Consider the following 6,183-nt stretch of genomic DNA (forward strand, 5'->3'; position numbering starts at 1 on the left):
TATTCTATGTGGCTAGATCCCCCACTGTTTTCCGGGGAACCGAAAACAAGCAGAGCATCCCTAATGGGGTTTGGGGAAGTCGCCTTAATGGAGGTGGGAGAAAATAAAGCAACGGATGGAGGGGGTAGGAAGGTGACCTCTGAGTAGGGGGATGACCGGGGGCATCAGAAAATAAAGATGAGGAGCAGGGGGGTTGGGCAGACTCAGAGGTTCTCTAATACCAAAAAATAAAATCAGGAACAGGATCTCATTTGTACCACCAGTCAAGAGTTACTTTACTGAACTTATAATGCTAACCTAGGCGGGATGGGTTCCGTAGGACCCAGCACCGCCCATGCCATGCCTAAGGAGGGAACACGTATTGAAACTTGGCTCCTCGACGGATGCACAAACTAGTGCTGTGCACCCACCTCTTGTCAAATTCCACTCTAGGCAACCCCTTCCAATCGCATCTGATCTTTACTTTAAGCAAATGTTTAAAGTAAACGATCAGATCCCGATCAGGAACAGATGTCCCTTCGTGGACCAACTTGAGGCGCGTGATCCAAATGGTCATGCGCGCTACTGCTAGGATCGCCAGGAAAACCAAACTTTCCTCCCTGGGGAACGGCGGCTCCATGTTGTACACAAAAGTTCCTACGTCGAGATCGAGCAGACACTCGGCATCGATGCGAGCTGTTACCCCCTCGACGTACCTTAATAGGGGCTGTATCCGGCTGCAACTAAAAAACGCGTGCTCGATTGTTTCGGGCTCACGTTCGTCACAGCACGGACAGAAGCGGCTGGTATGTTCTTTATACCGGAAAAGTACGTCGAAGAGGGGCAGCGCATTTCGGACCAGTCGCCAAGTCAGGGAGAATTCCGAGTTATTCAGAACCTCCCGTCCCGGCGCCCAACACCATTGAGAACGGACAACCTCCATCGACCATCCCATCCGCCTACAAAGTGGATCGTTCGCGGTCCCCTCCACTAAATCCCGATACAGTTTCTTCCTTGGCTGATCGAGGACATTGGTCCCCGGCAAAGCTCTAAGAGCGGTTCGGCATTCGGAGAAGAACTTGGACTCCCCCTTCGGTCTACGACGACCTTCTACCGAAGGGTTGGGTTTGAGATTGGGAAACGAGTTCTCAACCACAGGGACCCAAGGAGCGTCTCCTTCAAGCGAACGACCCAGGAAAGCCAATCTCTCGGCGTTTCTATGACACAAGAGACTGGGCTGACCCAGGCCTCCCTCGCTCGGATTTTGAACACAGACCTCTCTGCAGACATAATGCTTACCCTCGTTCCACAAAAGTGAATCGAGGCGCCCTTGTAAGCGGGTTAGTCGTTCTGCAGGGAGAGGAAGTACAGACAAACGGTAAAGGATGAGCGGAAAGACGTATGTAGCACACGCCTCCGCCCGACCCTTCAAGGACAATTTCCTTCCAATCCAAGTCTTTACTGACGATTTGACCTTAGACTGTACTTCCGACCAATTCTTTTCCAGCTGAAGTCCCGGTCCAAACCAGACACCGAGAATGCGGACCGGTCCATCGGTCCAGCTGAAAATACCTGGAAGCGAGTTTACCCCGGTCCAGGCCCCCAACCGCAGGCCAACAGACTTGCTACGGTTGAAGATGGCCCCTGTTACTTCTTCGTATCGAGCGAGCGCCTCGACCACCGCTTGAACGTCCGTGAGGCAAGACACGAACACGGTGACGTCATCGGCGAACGCGGAAACCCTGGCTCGTGTGCCTCCAGGGAGAGCTATTCCGCACAGGACTGGTGTAGCCGCCTCGTCCCTTAACTTGCGAAGGAGGGGTTCCAACGCCAGGACATACAACAGAGGCGACAGTGGACAACCCTGTCGCACCGACCGAGAGACAGCGAATGACTCCGACAGCTTACCGTTGATCTGCACCGCTACCGTCGGCCTGTCATACAGAACAAAGATCCACTTGCGGAAGTCCGGATTAAATCCGGCGGCCTCTAGCACAGATCCTAGGAACCGATGGTCGACCCTATCGAATGCCTTGGACTGATCCAAACTGATCAGCGCGGCTTCGGCGTCGTCTTCTGTCCCCTCTATGATCGAGCGTATCAAGTGCAAATTGTCTTGAATCGATCTCCCCTTCACAGCATAAGTCTGGTCCGATTCGATCAAGTCAGTGATGACAACCTGCAAGCGATTCGCAAGAATCTTTGCCAAAATCTTTAACTCTGTGTTTAGCAGAGTCAAGGGCCTAAAATCATCAAAGTTTTCCCTCCCACCATGCCGTTGACCTTTCCTCAGCAATGTGATCACACCCTTGGTCACCTGTCCAGGGATGGAACCCTGGGCAAACCAATGGTTGAACATATCCTTCAGAATAGGGACCAACATGGGCGACAGCCTCAAGTAAAACTCGTAGGGTAAACCATCAAGCCCCGGGGATTTGTTATAGCCGACCTGCTTCAACGCAGTAATGACCTCATGTTCAGTAATAAGACCATCACAGCTAGCCGCCCGAGCCGCCGTGAGGCGGGGCGAGTCAGCCAAATAGCTGCCAAACTCATCAACCCTGAGTCCGGGTAGTTGGGTGAAGCGCACCGATAGATGCTCCCGAAACCCCTCGCAGATCTCCCGAGTCGATACTAAGGGGTGTCCTTCCAGGTTATGTACTTTACGAATGTACCCATCCGAACCGCGCCTTAAAGCAGCCTTACGCTCAACAGCGTCAACATTCACAGCCTCGTTAGAAACTTTCTTTAACCTAGCCCTAACTACTTGACCTTCATACCGCTCGCTAGCCAAGCGGTTGAGATCTTGTTTAGCTAGTGCTAACTCTAGGGGGTCCCCCCCTCCACCGCCCGGGTCAGCTTATCCTCTAAACGCTTCTTTGCCTTAGCCTTATCTATTGCGAGGCGTTGGCTATACTGGACAGAGAAGCGCCTAATTTTGGCCTTGAGACTAACCCACCACTTACTCCCTGTAACCGCCCCCACTAAAGCCCGCTGAATTAGCTCAGTGACCTTCAACCGGTAGTCCTCCAGCTCCAACAAGGTGCTGTTGAACTTCCAGTATCCGGCCAGTTTAGGCCTAGCACTTAAGCTCAAACGGGCCATAACAAGTTTATGGTCCGAGTGTCCTAGCAAGTGGAACGTGGGGCAAGATAGGAAGTCTACATCGCCTCTTCTAACTAACATCCGATCCAAGTAAGTGCTTGGATGGGAAGGCACTACAGGATGCCACGTCCACATCTCCCGCCCGGATGATCCAGACGAAATCTGTCGACGAGATCGCACGAGGCCATCAGGTCAGACAGACTGCTGTCACACCACGCCGACCCGCTAGTCCCCCCGACCTTATCTATTTTGGGATCAAGGATTGCATTCCAATCCCCCATTAAAACTAACCGTTCCGGATCCACTAAGAAGCCCTCCAACCGTCGAAAAAAGGTTGCCCTCTCTACAGCAGCATTGGGAGCATAAACAGCAACAATCCGAAAAACACTACAATTAACAGCAACATCAACAACAAGCGCCCGCCCGTCCTCGCCTGCGTGAACAACATTCACCGACGCTGACAGGGTGCGACTCACTAGCAAGGAGATTCCACGACTATAGGTATTGCCATATGCTGAGTAGACATCGTAATCGTTTACCAGCACCTGACAATCCCCGTCACAAACAAAGTGGGTCTCCTGGATAGCGGCAATATCTACCTTGAGGGACACCAAGTCTCTCACAACGCGCGACGCCTTGCTTCGACACCTGATGCCCCTCACATTCAATGTAGCCAAGTTCAAAGACATGATCACTTACCTCAAGCACTGTCACAGACGGGTCTGAAATCCTGGGCAGTGAGGACATGGCAGGCCTGGCCAAGGCTGCCGGTAAGTAAATCCGATGAAGGTGATCCATCCTTGGCCACGTCCCCCACGTCCAGGGGGAAGGTTAGTTTGAGTGCCCTGTATAGCGATGGGTGTACATACATGGGGATTCTACCCTCACATTTAAAGAAAATGTTGGTCAGCGAAGGATGGTCCCTATCCACCAGCTGCTGGCCTGGGATCGCATTCTTTGCTGCCTTAATCATTGCCCACATTCCTCCAGTCCTAGCGTCCTTGTTGACCCTAACGAAAGTGGTCAACAAGGGAGCGTCCTTGAATTTAGTGGGGTCTGTTACTAGGTCTCCACCGACTTTTTCAAAGTTTTTAAGTTTATTGTACCGGACCTTCTGTTGTCCTTTAAGGTCCGGAGCCGGTTGGAGAGGGTCTGTTTCACAAATCCTGCTTCCTGGCAGGAAGGGGAGCTTTTTGGTCCGTTCAGTGCGGACTTTGGGAGTGGGGGAGGGGACCTCTTTTGGTTGATGGGGAGGCTGAGCGCTTGGGGAGGGGGTAGCCTGCTCGTTTTCTTCTTTTTGGCTCCTGATGAGGGGCGGGAAGAGTTTCTTGGGGCCTTTATAGGAGAGGGGGAAGGTTGTTCGGGTTGCTGGGGTGTTGGGGTCACAGGGGGCTCATCCTGTGTTGTTGTTGCGAGGGAGTCCTTCTCAGTCTCAGTGGGGGTAGGAGGGTTTGCGCGTGTCTTGCGGCTTTTCCTCCTCCTGGCCCTCCTGATCTCTGTTGCGCTCAGGGCCATAGAGACTGTTGTTGTCTCTTCCTCTGCCTCTGACTCGGCCTCCTCCTCAGATTCTGGTAGTTTCCTCTTGTTTGAGGAGGAGGGTGTCTGTGTGTCCATTTTCTCTGTCTCGCTCTTCGGTTGTTCTTGGTCTTGGGTGACTGTCTGCAAGGATGGCTGTTTGTTGATCTTGCCTTTCTTTACGACCGTCACCCAGCCTGTCGGTGCCTCTGGAGGATTTGCGGCCGGCGCGGGAGCAGCGGCTTGATTTGTTGTCACGCTTGTTCCCGCCGCTTTTGTGGGCTTCTTCCCTCCATTCCTCTTTGGACAGTCCTTCGCCATATGCCCTTGTTGTGTGCACAGCCAGCAATGAGGCCTCCTCCCTTCCACTATAAGGGAGAGTGTCCACTCTCCGAACTTGAGTGTGGCTGGGATGGCGTAGAATCCAGCCGTGTCCAGGACCATCTGTACTTTGTAGTCCCCGGTCATGATGTTTCTTAATCCGCGGACCGGGGTGACTTCCTCTACGTCTCCATACTGGCTTAGGATAGCCCCCAGTTGTTTGGCCTCCATATAGCAGGGGACGTTTAGAGCAGAAACATTTGCTCTCCTCTTGTTCATATAGATGGGTTGGAGCTTTATGTTCCTGCTCTGATGGCAGGTCCTGGACAGCCTGACTGCGTCTTCGGAGGTGGGGAGCAGAACATCCCACTGTGCGTAACTCCTTCTACAGATGTAGTTGGCGGGAATGTTCTGCTCCAGCAACACGTTCATCATGGTGTCCTTGTTGACGCCCGTCAGACCCCTTGTCTTGGTGTCTGAAGTTATCAGCGAGAGCACTCTTTTCTCCAGAACTTCCACTTGACCCGGGAGGGGTTGGATGTTGTTCCCCTGGGTATACTCCTTGTAAGTGGAGTCGAAGAGTGCTCTGTAGTCTTCGGGCGTCAACTTCCCTTGCTGCTCTTTGGGGCCCTATGCCGGTCGTCCATCCTGGTGGGTGTCAGCTGGACTCGGGTTGGGGGGCGTAGCTGGTGTTGTGGGGCTCTCTCTTGTTATGGGCATTTTTGGTTTCGGAACTGGGCCGTTACCAGGCAAAGTAGGCCATTGTGTCTTTGGCGTTGTTTCATCCTGGCTTGGTTTGCTCTCCGGGCCGCTCCCCTTTCTTATTTTCTTCCTTTGCTGGGTGGCTGTCCCCTTGGGGGATGGAGGTGTCTCCCCTTCTGGTGCCGTGTTCCCAGCTGGAGCCTTGGTGGGTACTGCCAAGGGTGTCTCTCCTTCCAGCTTGCTTTTGTTACCACTGGCCGGAGAGTCACCCCTTTTCCGTATTTGGTCCTCTTGGGGAGTGTTGGGGGGCCAATCACTGTCTTCCCCGCCGAATAGTGAGCAGATGGAGGCTATTACATCTTCGTCCAGCGCCTCGGTTTGGTCCGCGGTGCTGTTTTCCTCCTTTTCTGTTGGGGAGTCGCCCTTTGGGGGAGCGGGGGATGGGTTCCCCGGTCTTCCTCCCTTGGTTCTGCCGTCCTGGGGTGCAGCTGGTTGGCTGGGTTCTGCACTTTCCCCAGCTAGTGAGTTAACGGCAGCTTTTTCCGCTGGGTTGCCCTCGTG

This window comes from Euprymna scolopes, chromosome 29 (assembly GCF_053919585.1).
Source record: "Euprymna scolopes isolate OS-2025 chromosome 29, ASM5391958v1, whole genome shotgun sequence".
In the NCBI taxonomy this organism is placed as follows: domain Eukaryota; kingdom Metazoa; phylum Mollusca; class Cephalopoda; order Sepiida; family Sepiolidae; genus Euprymna; species Euprymna scolopes.